Raw genomic sequence first — 18,750 nt, 5'->3', positions numbered from 1 at the left:
TACATCAATATTAACCAAATTCATTCTGATCATTATCCTTACAGTTCCATTTAACGTATAAACTTATTGAAGTCATCACATCATTTTATTTGTCTTAACATAAACCCCTGCTCGAGTCCCTCTGGGGCTACTGCCGGTCCCAATTCTGGATAAAGGAGGAAGGTTGGGCATGGGGTTAGCTACCTCACTCCGTAGAAAACTAACTCACTAAAAATTCTAACCAGAAAAAAAGTAATTCAAACCATTTAAACTCTACCTCGGAAGTTAGAAAGTCTTGCATTTAGAAGAGTTATGACGCCTCATGGTCAAAGCGGAGGCTGATACCCCTTCTGACAACCAGAGCAACCATTAATTTAGGTACATGGAATGCTCGTACAACATAAACGATTCGATTTTATTCATATCATAAACAATCCTAAATTCACATCTTGTAATTTTAAACGATGCATTTTAATTCAAAACCTATCCACTTATTGAATTATTAAATGACAGAGTATCTGACGAGAATTTATTAAAAAGAATATTTTTCATTCATATTTATCTGTGTATAATGATGATGAGAATTTTTCAGCTTCAGGCTTGAGTTGGTGGATTGCCAATGACTCAACAGTGATTGATTCGACACCCCTTCAATCCAATTCCTTTCACTCTGTAGATTACTTTAAAAGAAGAATCCTTTGTAGCGATGTATCCACAGAATTTAAATAATTTTTCAGCTATTAACTCTATTGTTCCATTTAATAGCATCAATCCACTTGACAATAATGAATATAAAATAGTCAGGCAAACAGAAAGATTTTTCAATTTTGACTACTTTAAAAGTACTAATAAACATGAAAATCATTTTCAATGAATTCATGAATGCACTGTTTATACATTTATATCAGAAGTAGACAATACACAAACGAACAAAGATTATCCTATTGATGATTAATTTAAAATACTATTTGTATGTGTAATGAATACATAAAGTTATAAATGTCACAATTAACCTTAAGTTTTATGATATCCATTTTTTTCAATTATCTCGCTTTAGGTACTCTTTGCTCTATCCTAGTGAAGATTATATTATGTGTAACGTCTGAGACTTATTAATGAACTATTATTATTTATATATTCTCATGGTATAAATATTCGGTAACTAGATTATGTATATTTATATTCCTCTTATTATAAGCTTCATTTTGATCTATAATTTATTATTATACAATTTACTGTTCGTAAGCTATATTCAGTTTATTGACTACTGCCTCCCACGTTCATAGTCACTTTTTGGCTTTATTGTCTATAAATGTTATTTCCTATTTTATGGTGCGTTGCGGTCTGTTTGTTTGATATATAAACCCAGTATGTCGGGAATAAATGATTCGATTCGATTCGCATAGTGGGAGCTGGTATTGGTGTTCTGGACTCAAGTGGACGGGCTAGGCGGACATAGGACTAATAAGGACGCTAGGCTGCTCATACCGGTCGAACGTCATTGGTTTGGCACAGTGCTAAGATTGTATAAGTCGTATTTTGATTGGTGGATAAATCACGTGATAAAAAGCCGGACATAAAGTCATAACACTTTACTAAAACTTGGTTAGCCTTTGTAAATAAACTCATTATAAACATTTTATCACAAGTTATATAGAATAGAATATACTGAATAAAAATTGAATATATTTTTTGTTGACATTCGTTCTGAATTCTCAACCATCATTCATTTTTAATTAAAAACTTTGTTGGAAATGAAAAATTTAAAAAAAAGTTAATATTTTACCGAATACTCCTTGAAATGATCAATTATCGATTTGAATTGATTAAGAAATTGTCAACATGATAAAATACATTTCAAATGTACTAACTTAAATTCATTCTATTTTTGATTAAGGTTACTGAGTATCTATCGATTTCTGGGTGTTGATTTTGTATACTTCATTAAACTATCTCTTTGTAACTAGGATACATTTTAACAGGATAAATTGATAATATACAATGTCAAGTAATACATTATAATGTAATTAACCAGAAAATATTCATGACTAGCTATACCCTTTGAATGTCATAGACTTATTTAGAAATTGACAATCTGATATATTAATGAAATCAAATCAGATTCAACTTTTTTTTTTCGTTTCATTTTGATGAGATCAGCCCACCAACTAATTTAATTTATTTGTTCTACAATCATAAAAGAACTATTTGAATAGTTTTGTTTCATTCTAGATAATGTAAACACTGAAGAAAAAAATAGTATGAAAATATTTGAAAAACGATTAGAATTTCATTATTTTGCCTTGTTTTCATTCCATTTAATGGTTAAAATAAGAAATGTCGTTCTAACTATGTTTAAACAATTCTCTCTCGAAAATCAATGTTTACATATACCATTGTAGGAAACAAAATATGTATTAAATAAGAACTTTCTTCTAAATTTAATCGAATAGTTTTACAGTATTTTTGGTGCCAAATTGATATGACACATAAAAGAGAAAGAATATATTTGTAAACTCTTAGCGAATGAATTTAAAGTAAATATACAGTAGGTGTATTTTTCACTTTCTGGTATATCTCAACAGAATTTATCTTATGGCGACCATGAATAAGTCAAAACTAGACAATTATTGAAAACCTAGGAGGGTTGGTTATCCGTTTCATCCTAAAACAGGACTCTACATCAGTAAGGATTCGCCATTGGATTCCAACTCAGTAGCCTAGGGGTTAAAGGTTCTCACATGAGACCAAAAGTTCCACGACTAATTCCTATTGACAAGATCCCATATTAGAACACGATAACTGTCAAGTGTTCACAGATTTTGAATATTGCCTAACCTAGCTCAGTTCATGACCGCAATAATATTCAACAATCCCGAAAGTCTCTATACTGTGAATTTATTTTAAAGACAAGAAGTCATGTCTTGATGAGTTTAAAAATGAAGAGTATTTAAGTGTACAATTGTTTTCATTACTTTCATCATCAGGCTCTACTATAGAGTTAGCTCAAATATTCTTTATTTTTAATATTCTATAGGGATTGTTTAATGATTTTACTTGGATAACCTATACTTACTTACTTACTTACTTACTTAATTACTTACTTACGCCTGTTACTCCTCGTGGAGGAGCATAGGCCGCTCACCAGCATTCTCCATCCAACCCTATCCCAAGCAATCCTTTCCAGCTCCTTCCAGTCACTATTCATCTTTTTCATATCTGCTTCTATTTCCCGACGTAATGTGTTCTTTGGCCTTCCTCTTTTCCTCTTCCCTTCACGAGTCCAAGTTAGGGCTTGCTTCGTGATGCCGTTTGATGATTTGCGTAATGTATGTCTTATCCATTCCTATCGTCTTTTCCTAATTTCCTCTTCAGCTGGAAGTTGGTTTGTTCTCTCCCAGAGGAGGTTGGATAACCTATACAAATCTATAAATAAAATTTATATTCAATCTTCAAAAAAAAACTATCCAATTTTAATTGAAATAAAAATTGAAGAAAAAAAGGACAATCATTTCTCATAAAAAGTTATTTAAAAAACGAACAAAACGTTTTTTTTTTTCTTTTTTAATTTTAAAATTCTTCCAATTTATAAACTTTAATTTGATTGGTTGATATTTTTACAGCTGATTACGATTTGATTGGACAGTGAATGTAACATACATACAAACTAACAAAAAGTTAAACAAATTGAGAATTCATTGTTACCAATACAGTAGTAGTCATTATTTATCGCGTGTATTGTTAAAAGAAAAAAAATAGAAAATTTTTTTTTCTCTTAACATGGATAAAATGATGAACTTATCAAATGATTGATCAACCATCAACAACAACAACAATTAAACACATACATTAAATACAATTTTCATTTGGCTACTCATATCTATGAGGAATATTTAAAAATTGAATGAATTAATTCATCAATCATTTTGTTTGAATTACGTAATCAAGAAAAGAATTAACCAATCAGGTGATGAAAGGATTTGATTACCAATCAGTGAATGATTGATTTATTATTATTACATATATGCGATAAAACAGAAAGAAGTTTAGTCAATGACTAAGTTGTCTTCTATCCTCTATTTATAATTTTTAATTATGCAACATTTTAATTCCATAATTTAATAACGTTGAACAAATTGAATATTAAAAAGAATTGAACTATTGAACTATTCACTTCTAATTTATAATGGATCTTATTAGAAATATTCTAAGTCGATTGAACAATAGAAACTTTATATGTTATGGAATTTGTTCTATCAATTTAACATAAATTAGATAAGCTTTTGAATAAATACTTATTATAGTGATTAATGGATATCTTGGATGTAAATAAATAAATAAACAAATACAAGGACTACAATTTCCTCTAGTCAAGTGAGTAAATTTTCATTTGTTTTTTTTTCTGTTGTTCAATATTGCATAGGTTTATGAAATGAACTTGTTTTCTTAAATAGTAATTATTGAATAAAATTTCTTTATTTTGTAAAATGAACACAATATTTGCATCTTGAAGAAAAAGTTTATTAATTTCCTGGTGCTCTTGATTAGTCAGTTCCTTTTAAGTGCTGTTAGAGGTCTGAAGGCGGTTATCACTTATTGGTTGCTCATATCGTAGAAAGGTTCTTCTAGAGATACCTGGAAAGGAACTTGGATTAGGAGTGGTCTTGGTGACCTGAAAGCGTGACTGCAGTGCCCAAAAGATGACTGCATGAAGCCGGTCAGGCACAACCATTTTGTGGGTAATTTTCGTGTTAGCTCTGTACATGTTGAGATCTTACCTCAGGAGACGGATATCCATGTTATAAGGCGAAGTGTGCATTTTTAGGGCCGACTTTTTCTAACCCACCCCTCCTTGTGAGAAGGCAGCACCGCTGTCATGCTGGTATCTGAAGGAAATACCTTACTGCCGTCAAAACTTCATACAGTCTATAGTATGACTTCGCCCTCGAACTTTGAGTTAGCTTCTTTTAGTCTCACCGCCCTTCGACCGACCTGTCTGGCATGGTAGGACCTTGGGGAATGATTTTTCCGGCTAGTACAGCTCGATTAATTCATTAAGATAGGCCTGCCCGACCACCACGTCAAGATAGAAACAACCGTTGAATGCTCTTAATTAAGAGTAAACGTAAGAAACACATTTCTACTTTGAGAAATTCTGGTTATGTAGTGAACAAAAATGAATCTGCTAGTATAATCCATGTATTTTAAGATTTGTTAAACAATATTTCATAACATTTCTTAAATTTTACCTCAAAAATTCAAATAAAAAATACTGTGAACAATCGTCCATTTCAGCAAAAATTGAATGACAATATTATCTGCTTAACTAAGTTTTTAAAAACTTTATTTACATTTACACCCATTACTCATCAGTTGACATCCAGTTATTAAGTTCATTTTTAAAGTGCTAGAATTATGCCATAAAAATTAGTGTATATTGAGTTTTGATAGAGTTTTGTTCTCTGAGCTAGATGGTTTGGTCTTGCAGCTTTCATTGTTCTTCTGAACGACATCATCACATCACTTCTACCTGAAGTTTGTGATGATGATGTTGTTCAGAAGAACGATGAAAGCTCCACGACCAAATCACCCAGCTCAGAGAACAAAACTCTATCAAAATCATCCACCTGAGCTACAAATCTTCGCTATCATGTCTATTGAGATTGTATATCAACATTAAAATGTGAGGAAAATATTTTTCAAAAATAGGAACTATTGAAGCCTTAAAAATATTCAAAAACTTAAAATTTTAGTCAAACTAATGAATTAGGAAATAAATACTGACTCATGAATAATTTACACACTCATATATCTTTATTATATTTTTAAAGTCTACTAATTAATAATTCAACTATGAGTAGTATAAATTAATAAATAGATTATGACTGATTACCATGCAATATAGTGATAATCATAATATTAATGGTATTTGTCGTAAGTGCATTAATCAGTAATCAATAGACATATGAATTTTTATCATATATAATACTATCATAACATTCTATAATATTTACTTACTTACTTACGCCTGTTACTCCCAATGGAGCATAGGCCGCCAACCAGTATTCTCCAACCCACTCTGTCCTGAGACTTCCTTTCTAATTCTATCCAATTTTTGTTCATTCTTCTCATATCTACTTCTCGGTGCAGTGTGTTCTTTGGTCTTCCTCTTCTCCTTTCGCCGTGAGGAATCCAAGTGAGTGCTTGTCTTGTGACGCGGTTGGGTACTTTCCTCAGTATGTGTCTCATCCACTTCCAGAGCTTCTTCCTGATTTATTCCTCCACTGGGATCTGGTTTTTTCTCTCCCCTAGTAGGTTGTTGCTGATAGTGCCTGGCCAACGGATCCGAAGTATTTTGTGTAGGCAGCTGTTAATAAACACTTATATCTTCTGAATTATGGCTTTCGTTGTTCTCCATCTCATACAGTAGAACTATCTTGACATTCGTATTGAAAATTCTGACTTTGGTGTTGGTTGACATTTGTTTTGAGTTCCAAATGTTCTTCAGTTTTAAATATGCTTCTTTTGTTTTGCCGATCCACGCCTTTACGTCTTCATCAGATCCACCGTGTTCATCAATGATGCTGTCCAGTTATGTAGAGGTTTTTACATCTTTCAAAGCTTCTTCGTTAAGTGTGATTCGATTGTTTCATGTTGTATTGTATCGGAGAATCTTGTTTTTCCCTTTGTGTATGTTGAGGCATACAACATTCTATAATAGTATTATTTATTATTTATTTATTTCATTGGATTATACTCCTTGAATAACATCTTCAAACCCTAATGTTTCCGATTATTGCTTACACTTTTACTACCTCTACCACTGTGGGATTTGAATCGACAATTGTATCTCTATGCTAATATGGTATGGCAACTTGAACTGATGTACGTCCGTATGAAGTTCGTTGTTACTGACTGATTATAACATTTCGGTTGTGTTTCCTTCTTTTTTTATTGGTAATTACGGATAACAATTGTCGTTTTTATTGTTATTGCTTCTCAAAAAGAATAATAAAAATTATTCAGATGACACGTGTTTCATTCAGTTTTTATTAGGCCAAGGGTATTATGGCATTATTATTATTATTATTATTATTATTATTATCACTATTATTATTCGAAAAATCACATTTAACGTAAAAGTATAGGTTCTTTCTTCTTGTACTATGTCCTTATATGCAATCTTTCCTTTATATATTACCATCACTAAATTAACTACTAGGAATCTGGTGTTCATCTTGTTGCGCTAATGAGGTACGGCAACTTGGGTCGATGCACACATGTGCCTGGTCCTACGTTGTAGCTAAATGACATAAATATAGGTGTATATTTATGGCAAATAAAAAACCAGACAGAAGTCATAATAATAATAATTAGTTTTTATTCTATTGAATATATTTATGAAAGAATAAAGAAAATTAAAAACGAAATTTCCCTAGTTCAAAAGTCAAATTCTTAAACTCTTTAAACAATTAAATGGAGATTTTGTTGTAAGCACATTGACCTTGGAAGTGATGTTTTAACCTTGAATATTGTTAATGAGCTTCAATTTAATAATTTAATTGTAAAAAATAAACAATATACATTGTAATAACCTTCCACTGAATATCATAATATCTTATTCCATTCAAATTTATTAGTGGGAAAAAGTTGTATGAGATAATTCAATTAGGTTTCGTGGAAAATTTTCAGAGTTCTAGTGAGAATCTGTGACTAGTCCAATCTAATCCGGGTTGGGTGGAAGATAGTCACGTAGTATCGTGGATTGAATGAATTTAGAAATTAATATTGTTGGATGGGGCTCAGTGGCCTATAGGTTAAGCGTTAACGCGCAAAACCAAAGGTTTCAGGTTTGACTCAGCATTTGAGGTCGTGGATGTGCATTACTGAGAAACTCTGTATTAGAAGAAAACGACTGTCCAACGCTTCGAGACTCTCGATATTGATCAATTCTTTGTTTCAGTTAACCTCCATTATTCATTGTTTTATCTCTTTTTAGCTGTTCAGTAATTTAGTTTACTTCCTTGTTATATTGTTAGAAAATGTGGTAATTTTCATTTATGTCCAAAAAGGTTAATGATAATAGTTAGATGAGTGAGTACATATGAATACATACTTGGCAAGAGTTTTTGTTATTCAGATCAATTTATCTAAGATGAATGATTCAATCAATGTGATTACTCTTACTTCAAAACAAACTACTTCACTACATTTAACTCAGTTTGTTTCGTAATCTTTCCCTCTTTTTTTATGTATTCTTATCCCAGTAGTTCATATAAATAGAATTAGTTGAGTCGTAGAAACAATAAAATAATTGAGCACTTAATTTAATTGAAAAAAAGAGTCTGAAATTTTGTTAATGACTTTGTAACGTTGGTTAGATCTGATAAATCATTATTTAAACAGAAAATATAACTATTGTCTAATAAAATTCACTTATCTCTGTATGAAACTTAACCAATCATCGATTGAATAATCTTAATCTAAACGTAACTATTATTAGACTGAAAGAAAAACACTTATTGTTTCTGAGTAATAAGTAGTAACTACCTAGTTACAATCTATATGAGTATTGTAATCAATGATAAAGGAATTTAGTAGGTACATTCATTTCTTTTTTTTTGTCTTCCTTCAGAACATGAATCTTGAAATCTTCTGATAACTTTTATTTTCTTTTCTATTACTCTTAATACAATTACTATTTCTGCTATTCTGGAATTAAAGAGGAAGAATATATTTGTAAAATCTTAGTGAATGATTATCAAGTAAATCTAATGTTTCACCTAGCAATCTGGTTTAAGCTTTCTCAAAAAAATATCTACCAGTTGTATATTTTCTTTGATAATTTGATGCGACTGAAAAATAATAAATAAGAACTTTCGTCTAAATTTGATCGAATAGTTTCGTAGTATTTGGTTGCCGAGTTAATGTGAAATATGAAAGAGGAAGAATATATTTGTAAAATCTCAGCGAATGAATTTGAAGTAAATCCAACATATTGCCAAGCAATCTCGTCCAAAGTTTTTCAAGGATATTTCCTGTGAAAGTATTCGATTCAATTTAGACGAAATTTCTTATATACCATGTAAGCTTTACAAATGTAAACCTACTGTTAAGACCCAATATATATACAAAACAAGATTATAAACCCTTTTTTGTCCACAGAGTCACTATATTAATTGAGTTGAATGTTCTTATTAAATGTTTACTATCTTTGTGGACTATAAAACCAACAATAATAGACTGTAATAATAATGATAATCATAATAATAATGATTATTACTACTATTACTACTATTATTATAACGATAATAATGACAAAATTAATAACTTTATGATTTTACATAAATTACCTGAAGTATTTTAGGCCTCACTAATGGTGACTAAAAAAACAATAAAAAAAGGTAATAACTAATGTCTCGCATCAATTTGGTACCCAAATACTGTGAACCTGTTCGATCAAATTTAGACGAAATTTATTTATCACTCTAGAATTAGTCTTACTGTACAAATATGAAATACCGACTTGAACCGAAGCACACGTGTCAGCTACTACATTGTGTATGACTAGGTGACTAAATAATAGATCTTTCATATTCCTTTATATTGATTATATGAATAAAAATATATTCATTATTTGTCTTATTTTAAATCATCGGATTTTCCAGAACATAAGTATCCCATATATATGTTCCTTGTCTGTAGTAATTGTTTTTTGTGTATTTGATTAATTCTATAATAATCAAGTACACTTGAATATTCCTCAAAATACATATATCAAATACTATAACCTAGAATATTAAGTGATTATGTCGTATTTAATTTACATGTTATTTACTCGCTAGATGAAAATTTTATGGAGGCTGCTAAAATTGTATACACCTAATCAACTAACAGAGAATTAAATAAGTTTACTTTATTTGACTGTTTTATCTGCTTTGTGTTTGGACCACTTGAAATTAATCAGTAAATTCCAAGTTCGAATCATATTACACTAACTATATTTTCGGTACCTGAATACTATCACTAGCCTTCACATAAACAATGATGCTTAAGACCAATTACAATAGTATGTAATCAACAAATGAATTCCTTCGTGTCCTCAAATGAGAAAACATATAATGAGTTACTATCTTTTACAATTACTCAGCTGATAACTTTCTAGAATCATGTATGATAAGCGATTTACTTAACCTGACAAGAGTTGATAGTAACTAGAACATTAATATCTATATATAATCATGTATAATTCATTAATTATTAATATTATTTCCATTAACTATACTTGAATTTTAATAGTTGAGTTCATGAGTCAATTGAAGCTAGACCACCATAGAAAACCTGGAAACACTGGACGACTGTTTCGTCCTATTGTTGAACTCATCAATGCGCATCTATAACCCCATTTCGCTAGATTCGAACACAGGATCTATCAGTCTCGAAAACGAACGCTTAACCACTCGACCACCAAGTCGGACGAAACAGCCGTCCAGTGCTTCCAGGTTTTCCATAATAGTCTAGCTTTAACTAACTCATGACCTCAACTATTAAAATTACTATAAAATCCATAAAACCGCTCTCTACTATATATGAATTATTTAAATTATATAAATGTTACACCTACTCTAATACTACTAACAATGCATTAAAATTCATTGAATTTAATCGATACATACGTATGCTTGAAACAAAACTGTAAAAAAGAGAAAAAAACAACCCGATAAATAAGTGTAGACAATCAATCATGATGTTTCCTCGTTAAAATAATGTTTCCACATACTCAACATACTCGTCCTTTTCTTTCTATTTTATTTTCTTTTTGTCTTATCACATTGAATGATGATGATAATAAATCAAATAAAGTTTTTTTATGCGCTAAAACACATCCGTTTAAAAATCACTGATCAACAAAAAAATGTAGTCACTAGATGAATGAATAGATTATCTACTGATTAAGTAGCTGAGTTAATATGAATGATAATATGTATGAATGTTTTTCATCAATGACCTACCTAATGGATGAAACTAAATTTATTCATTATTGTTTAATTTTACTTGCGGATACAAAAAATTATTGTAGATTTTTCGAGTTCACAAACGGACCCCGAATAACATATATCTTAGTTTAAATATCTACTTGAATAAATAAATTAATAGAATACTTACTTACTTACTCCTGTTACTCCACGTAGAGGAATACCTGAAGTTTGTGCTGATGATGTCGTTCAGAAGAACAATGAAAGCTCCATGATCAAACCATCCAGTTCAGAGAACAAAACTCCATTAAAATAAGAGTGAAAAAAATGTTATTGATAAAGTGACTTGTAGTTTATACTATATGACAATCAATGATTGTAAACTAATTTTCTAAAAAAGGAATATCGTTTTGGGAAATTTCTGGAATTCTCGTACACACATAGTTGTTAGAAGCGGGGGAAAATGTTCTGACTTCTGGTCATGATCTTCAGTTCAATAAATTCAGGACAAATGATCTCAACTATTGAAATCACTATAATATCCACAAAAACTCCTTTTGATATGAATCAACATTTACTCACTGGTGACTGATTTCAAGAGGTGTATCCTGGAGTTCTGGTGAGAAGCAGTGACCAGTGGAGTTCAGCCGGATCTATTGTGAGATTGTAACTCACTGAAGACAATAGTGGATGTGTCACTCAATTTTGTGAATTAGTTGAAGTTAGACGTTAACACTATTGGATACCGGCCGGATCAGTGGTCTAGATGTTAGGCATTCGCGGCTCAAATCTCGCGAGGTGGGATCATGAATGCGCTCTGCCGAGGAGTCTCACAATAGGACGAGACGGCTATCCAGCGCTTATAGGTTTTCCATGGTGGTCTAGCTTCCATGGATTCATGATCTCAACGATTAAAATTACTATAATATCCACAAAACCCTTCTGATACAAATGTGATTGACAAAGCAGGGTCAAAATTCGGATAACGATAACATAGCTCAGATTAGTGGCCAGAATTATATTAACAGTTGTGTTTATAATAAGTACACGATAGAAAATATCAACGTTAAAAAGTAAATATTAGGTTGAGTTAAGTAACCAACTAGTAAAACCATGCTTCGATTAAGGCGGATCCGTTATGTTCTATATAACACTAGACACCTAATGGCAGCGAGTTCATTTATGCAGAAAGATATCAGATAAATACAAACCTCGAAACTAAAATGATGCAGGTAAGAGAGTTCTAATATTTAACTATGTATGACATGGCGTATATTCTGTTTAATATTATCTTCACTATGACGTTACAACCAACATTAATGGGACTCATAACCAGTTAGGAACCACCCAAACTTATTAACCGTATTCATATGCCAAAACATGGTTATCTAAACTTAATATGTTAGCTCATCAATTGTATATTAGGATTAGTTTAATTGAAACACGTAAACCAGATAAAAACATATTGATAAAAACCAAGAACAATTTGAGTAAAATAAGGTGGATCATGTTGTTCTCATCGGTTATTATTAAAACCGGTAGTATTTCGAAATTAAAATTACGAAATACATGGATAGAATTATTTTAAAAGTCAATTTGGACACATATTCACATGAGATAATTTAGAAAATTAATGTCATGATATTTAGTGTTGACAAAGCTCTTTCTAATCGTACAAAGTAGTCAGTTTAAAAGTGAATACTGACAAATCATGTTTATACTTTGTTTAGTTAATATGAGATTTTATTCTCGACCTTAATAACTAATTAACTAGCATTGTATCATTCACTTGATGCTGTTTCACTTATATCTTCCCATTGTTATTTAGGACGGCAATTGATCAGTCTTTTGTTGGCATATGTGCATCCTATGCAGACTACCTCAATATTGCCTGAAGTCATAAGCTTTATAGCATTATTTCACTAAAATTAATCCTAGGATATTATTCACAATTGATTGATCACTGGGTGGTGATCAATGTCATATGTGTCAAGTCCTTCTTAGTACAGATCGTATGCTATTGACCAGGGAGCAACTGTACCCTCAAGATTACAGGTACACCTTGCTGGCGAGTGCCAAGTAGCACGGAACTCGGGTCTAGGGTTTCCTGTTGACTATCTCCAACCACCATCTTATCTCGGATAATATTCTTTACAGATGTAAATAGAGTAACTGAAAATTTTCCTTTCTTAGATAATGAATCATTCTTTATAATAATTTCAAAACAAACTTATCAAAAAGATCAAAACCTTATTTTACTACTATTATTCAATGTATTCCTATAGCAACGAGTTGAAATTATTTTTTTAATTTCCGACCTATCATTGTAAATTGATAGGAAACATTTAGTCCTATATTCAGTGGTATGTATTTTTAGACAATGTAAATCAAAGGTCATAGTCCATTTCATTTAGTTAGTATTAATTCTAAATCATTTCATGGGATATGAGTTGACACAAGTAACATGTCACCTTTGACCTTTGTTTATATAAAAGAAAATTGTCTTGTGATCTCATACCGGAAGTTCATATTATTATTATTATTTAACAACTTTCCTTCATTTGACAGATAACAGTCGTTGAATAATTTTTTTTTAACAAAACCAAGCAATTCACTAATAGTTATTTCAGTCAGTATACCCCTATTTCACTTTGAAAAACATGTTATCCTTCAATAATTTATTACTTAAAAGTAGTATTATAATGAATATGATTATCTATTTCTATGAATAAGATTGAATCATTTCTATTCATAGCAATATAGGTGTGGCTTATAATTATGACCTATAATAACATTGTATAACTTATTTTTGTCAATTATATCATAGATTGTATTACTTTATCTATCTCATACAATAATTGAAATATCTAAATCTATTCACATAAATTACTACTGAGAACCTAATTCATTCATGAAACTTTTCAGTTGATCTAATACTCTTTTCATGTCCAGCGTACTTAGGAATTTGCTGTAACCGGTATCAGATAAATCATTCTTTTTTTCTCTCTCACAATTATCATTCAACCAATAGGTCATGAGTTCATATTATATTAGTGATATTATCCATTTCAACTTATACTGTTAGGTGTAGTTTATAGTTTTGTTTTGTCTTGTAACTAAATAGAATTGTAACATAATGTAGTTGACATTTATCTATTTTTAGACAAAAGTAAAATATAGTATAAACTGATCTGTCATACGTATATCAGGAAATGTCAGTATATATATATAGTACTCCAATGTGCGCATTTGTATGTTTCTCTCTAATCTTTTCAATTGTAATGCCGTCAAATAGGAGTGAGAAATAAACCTCAGGTATAATTTTTGGTTATTATTTACCTGAACACATAAATATTGGTTAAAAGGAGCACCAAATAAATATGCACAAGTCACTTGATTTGTGTGTGCTGTGATACTGCCTGTGCGCTCAGGCCGAAGCAGGTGGTTTTCTTAAGGGGCCACACCCCGAGCCTTTGACTTGAAAGTCTAATCTATAAGGCAGTGGAGCAACATTAGGAGATGCAGTCCCATGGTAGCCGGTGACCAGCAATAGTTTATACGCCATTTGTGTCCCTCAGAATACAGGAGCCCATATGCATCATTGGTTTGGAATTAGGGTTTTCTTACTCCCTTAGGTGGACCTTCTGTGTTCACCAACCCGGTTAAAGCTCCGGACACTCACGTTTCATCCCCTCAATTTCGTAAACAACAGTAAATTCGCGAGAAGACAGTGAGTAGGACTTCCCTGGCAGTGGCCGTATGAGAGCATTTTGGAAAGGGAGAGTAAGCTCTTCACATCCTCGACCGTGCTAGGGCACTTCCAACGTTGATCAGTTAGTGATTGTAAAACAATCATAGTGATAGTTGTCGGATTGACACGAGGCAAATAACAACATATATAAAAGAAATATCATCATTTCACAACATTTGAATTGTTTTTTTTTACCTGTATACCATTTAAACACGTCAGTGAAACGACTTCGTTACAATGTAGATTGCTTAAGAAAATAGGAACAATTTTAAAAAATAAATGAAACAAAATGGATGTTTAGATTAGATTGAACATTTCTCTTGGAATATCACAATGAAATTTGTCTGAAATAGCCTTCGTTATCCCAACTAACAACCACTGAATCATAGTTATTTTAAAACACTACATTCCAAAGTATTTCCCTTCAAACTCTTTTTTACTGTTACCAATTCTACTATTCCGAAATTCATATTGATAATTGCATCTCACTATATTGATATGATACAGTAACTTGAACTGATCCATTTATCAGCCAGCTTCTACATTGTTTATGATTGACCGACTAATTGACTAATATTTATATATATATATATATATATATATATATATATATATATATATATATGGTCACTAACTAATATTTCACAGAGAAAGTATAGAAAACCAATCTTTATTTTCACTATCCATCTGATAACAATCGAATATGTCAATCAAAACTATACATCTATATTCCGTTGTATTAACTTTTCATTGTCTATTTATACCATAGATTTTGCACTAAGCAGAAGTACACACTTATTTACAACACTATAACGAGTACTGTGTAAACAAGAGTTTTCTTTTTTCTTTTTTTTTCTAAATTTTATTTTTATTTGACAGTGTTTAATGTCTGACTGTTTTTAGATATTGATGTATGTGTGTGTATGTTTCATCATATGTCTATCATAATTTTATTATCAGTAATAAAGTTGAGAGTGCATATTACACCAGGTTGTTTACGTTATACTAAAGTAAAAACCTTCCTTTCTCTCCAAAAAAATAAATTTTATCGCCTTTTCTCCTTGTTCTTGTTAAGTATTTAATCGGTTTTTAAAATGTATACTTTGTTTCTATGAAATGATATATATATATATATATATATATATATATGTTTCACTGTTTGAAATCATGAGTCAATTGAAGCTAGACTACCATGGAAAACCTGGAAGCACTGGACGGCCGTTTCGTTCCATTGTGGGACTCTTCAGCAGTGCGCATCCACAATCTCACTTCAATAAATTCGAACCCAGAACCTATCAGTCTCGCACCAGGCGCTTAACCCACTAGACCACTGAGCCTCCCGGCATCCAACGGTGTTAATGTCTAACTTCAACCAATCCACGAAGTTGCGCCACCGTATACCATTATCCTCACCGTTGGATGCCGGCTCAATGGTTTAGTGGTTTAAGCGCCTGGTGCGAGACTGATAGGTCCTGGGTTCAAATATCACGGGGTGCGGGATCGTGGATGCCCACTGCTGAGGAGTCGCACGATAGAACGAAACGACTGTCCAGTGTTTCCAGGTTCTCCATGGTAATCTAGCTTCAATTGACTCATGATTTCAAACAGTGAATTTTCTAAAATATCCACAAAACCCTTCCCGATATGTAGATGTGTTTGTTACATCTCATTGTTTCACATAGAAAGTTTTTAATGCATTACAGTTCATAGGAAAACATGAAAATGATCAAAAAATTACTCAATAAAGTTAATATGATAAAATCTTCAATTAGAACACTTATTACTGACATTCTAGCTAATTCCTATAACTTTAAACTAGTTTTATACTTCATTTGAAACAATAGAAAAAAAGACGCGAAATGTAAAAGCTTTGTTCCATAGTTAGTTATGTACCGAAAACTGAGTATGTATATCAATCAGTCAGTCAGTCAGCTACAACGTAGGACCAGGCACATATATGCATCGGTCCTAGTTGCCACACCTCATTAACACAATAAGATGAACACCGGATTCATAGAAGTAGTTAATTCACTGGTGGTAATATATAAAAGAAAGATTGCATATAAGAACACAGTACAGGAAGAAAGAATGAGTTCGTAGAAAGAAAGGAAGACAGAGAGTGCATACACCAACGCCATTGTGACCGATTTTCAGTCATGTCATGCAACCAACCATCGGTTATTTATGTTGTTTTTTTCGTGTGACTTTAGTCTCCTAGAACTTTCTGGAAACATACCTAATATAGTAATAATGAGGGTGCTCATCCTATCAAAATGTGACACGGGATCCTTTATTTGTCTGTTTATGAGAAGTTAATATTCAATGCTGATTAGACGAAATGTTCCCTGGAGTTTTCTAGGCTTTTAGAGATTTGAAAAGGATTATTTCTGAACTCTCCCATAAAATATTTAAACAAAGGAAAATATTAAGAATTATTGTTTAGTCTGGCGTGATATATTATGGCAAAATGTAATCGAAGAGAGAACCATTGGAACTAGTTGGGAACATCAGAATCAAACCATCCAGATCAGAAAACGAAACTCCACCAAAATCGCTCACTTGAGCTACAAATCTCCATCATCTCAAGTAGTTGAGACTCGTAAGCAAGTGTATTCATAATCCTTATGAGATCCAAATTTCTGCTAGTCAATATCAGAGTTAGAGGGGTTATTACTTAGCTAATTATGGGGCAAACTGAATCCTGTAGGACTGAGATTTTTGTTGACTTTGGTTAACTAACGAATTAATGCTGATCTATTATTTTAAAGAATAAACTTTAAAATAATAGTGCAGTGATCTAATGTTTAAATAAGTCGATAATAAGTTCCGATGAGGTTTCAGATATGTCAGTGTATGTCTCTAGAAAATATTCTCTAACCAAAATTGGTAATTCATTTCGACATTATGTTTATTCTTCAGGTAGGTAAACAAACTTATAGGTTATTGCTTAAATATTCAATATCTGTATAAGTCGCACCAATTGGATAGAGTCAGTCATCAAATTCATTGTTCAAAAAAGAATGAATGGAATACAGATATTTGTAAGAAAAAACAAATTTACAAAAGTGATTAATCGATAGTTTGTTTGACTAATATTGTTTTACAATGTATAAACTAGATATGGTATTGCAAAGATTAAGGTCTTCTATTTATTTGTATGAATTCTTATCTATTTATCATCAGATGATAAGCAAGAAAAAGGTCTTGACTGACAAGAATAACTCATATTTGAAAGGTTTCAATCACTGGTCGACGAAACACGTCAAAAGAAACATAGGAACGTCCAAACTAATATATGACATCAGTTGATGAAGTCACTGACAGTTGGACTGTCTCATATTAATGGATACAGATCATCTCTTTGAACTCTATGCTATAATCGTTCCCAGCTGTTAGGGATATCTGTTGATGGGGCTCAGAATCAGTTTCAATAATATGGATGAATTGACTATTTACCTTCCTTTGAATGATTTTATACGTTCTATTCCGCATATTCATTCGTTCTTCTTCAACCATATTGTCCATCCCTGAAAATTTCTACTATTATTGATACTGTTACTGCTCCTACTACACTTGGTTTCATCTCACAGCGGTGATATGTTAAACCGATATACCCATGACCCAAGTTTTATGTTACTTATAACTGACTGATGATTTATTTTAACTGTTTATTTAGTGTACAATCGTCTTACTACTATAGAATTACTGTTTAACTTTTGTGTGATATGTAAGAATTAAATTTAGTCATCAGGAAAAATTGGAACGCCCAACCTTAGTTTATTTAAGAAACCAACTAAAATTCTTCAATGCAATTTAGACAAATATTATTAAATATGTCAATCCAAATTATTTGCTACCCCCCCCCGCTCTCAAACAGAAAACTTTTCATGACCCCACATTGTGATTTTATGATTGAGTCTAAGTTTCCATTTCATATTACTCGTTTTTTCAATCCCTACCACCATCAATCTTTACTTCATAAACAGAGATTAAAACCATACACGTGTTCCATATTGAAACATTGAACCAACAGTCACACAATCA

The 18,750-nt window shown here is 31.5% G+C and overlaps 1 protein-coding gene across 1 annotated transcript in view; it reads left to right on the top strand.

Annotated features, from left to right (window-relative positions):
* The first annotated feature begins 3,718 nt into the window (after positions 1-3,718).
* Positions 3,719-18,750, top strand: part of LRFN5 (Leucine-rich repeat and fibronectin type-III domain-containing protein 5) — an 81,968-nt gene continuing 66,936 nt past the window's right edge. The window contains exon 1 of the mRNA XM_051215559.1: positions 3,719-4,353. The gene's annotated coding sequence lies outside the window, so the exon portion shown is untranslated. The remainder of the gene's footprint in view (positions 4,354-18,750) is intronic.

The sequence above is a fragment of the Schistosoma haematobium genome, chromosome 4, assembly GCF_000699445.3.
Source record: "Schistosoma haematobium chromosome 4, whole genome shotgun sequence".
NCBI lineage: Eukaryota > Metazoa > Platyhelminthes > Trematoda > Strigeidida > Schistosomatidae > Schistosoma > Schistosoma haematobium.
The sequence above is the reverse complement of the archived record's forward strand: the minus strand, read 5'-3'. Positions and strand labels throughout refer to the sequence as shown.